General features: G+C 37.1%; 1 protein-coding gene across 1 annotated transcript in view; it reads left to right on the top strand.

The window, feature by feature from the left end:
• Nucleotides 1-178, top strand: part of FOXP2 (forkhead box P2) — a 606,662-nt gene extending 606,484 nt beyond the window's left edge. The window contains exon 21 of the mRNA XM_033099057.1: nt 1-178. This exon is cut by the window's left edge and continues 212 nt beyond it. The gene's annotated coding sequence lies outside the window, so the exon portion shown is untranslated.
• Nucleotides 179-1,285: the final 1,107 nt, after the last annotated feature.

Below are 1,285 nucleotides of genomic sequence, written 5' to 3'. Positions count from 1 at the left end.
GACTATTTGACAGATTTTTACTGTGACTATTTATTAAGCATGGATAAAGGAGACAGCCCTAAAGGAACTTACTAAGCCAGCCCTTTGGGATTCAGTACAAACAGGCAAATTGCCTGTTTTCTTCTCTCTCTCTTCCTCTTTCTCTTTCTCTCTCTCTCTTTTTTAGAAAAAAAAAAAAGACAAAAACTGATTTTCTTGGGGAAAAAAAAAAAGAACTGTTCTTTCTATAATGGCTTCGCCCATTTAAAAAATGTGGCTCTTAAGGGTTCATAAAATGACTGAATATGAGGATACACGTCCTGTAGAAAGCAAATGCGCCTCATATACTGCCAAAAATAGTGTTAGTTTCATTAATGTGAATTTCCAGCACTCAGTAGTTGTAATGTTAGAAACAATTGCTGGTCAAGTTCAACTTGTTGCTATTGTTTTTAATTTGCACAGGAGTAGTATCAGAAATTAGTGTCACTGCTTGTATCTAGCTGAATTTTAAACAACAGAACATTAGTTTTTTATGTTGGTGCCACCAACTGTAAATGACATAAGTTAGTTATTACAAAACACAGTAATTAGACTGTTGCAACCATCTAAAAGCTTAGGCTTCCAGTCTGTGCTGTCAGTGTTGAGATGTAAAGTGCAATCCTGAGCTAACATTATCTGTGCAAGCACCGTAGAAACATTTGCATATCTGCATAGATCTCACAACTGTACTCTTTACCTCCTTGTGATAAAGCTTTGTCTACCTGCAAACACAGTCAAAGGCTACAGCTGCAAACCAAAGCCACCTCTACCCATGGCCAAGAGCTCAAGGACAGAAGCAGCCACATGCTTTGGTCAGCCTTCTGTAACTTCAATTAGGACAAAGGAACCTTCTCCACGAACTACCTGCTGTTTTCTGATGACCTCTGGGATCTTTTCATTTAGCCCTAAACAAAGAATCAAATATGACAAAAACCACAGCTAAAAAGTTAATTCAGTCACAGAGTAATCTCCTGAGGCCAAAAGTCCATCTAAATGCAATGAAGATTGGCTTTCATTAAAGACAGAGGTGAGGACAAAATCCGCAGTGGAAGTTATGATATGCTAGAAAGCAACAAATGTGGATCATTGACCAAAACGATTATGTACTTGATGCCAATGCAGATTGCATATTGTTATATATATAGTACATTGTGTTTTTGTTTTCCCCCATCCGGTCACTTATTTTCGGTGGTGAATACATGTTGTTAGAAGATGTCTTGTATGGTCTGAATCTTTGTTGTGTACTATTTTTTATAGTCTTAAGTTA

The sequence above is a fragment of the Rhinolophus ferrumequinum genome, chromosome 26 (genome assembly GCF_004115265.2).
Source record: "Rhinolophus ferrumequinum isolate MPI-CBG mRhiFer1 chromosome 26, mRhiFer1_v1.p, whole genome shotgun sequence".
Lineage (NCBI taxonomy): Eukaryota > Metazoa > Chordata > Mammalia > Chiroptera > Rhinolophidae > Rhinolophus > Rhinolophus ferrumequinum.
The sequence above is the reverse complement of the archived record's forward strand: the minus strand, read 5'-3'. Positions and strand labels throughout refer to the sequence as shown.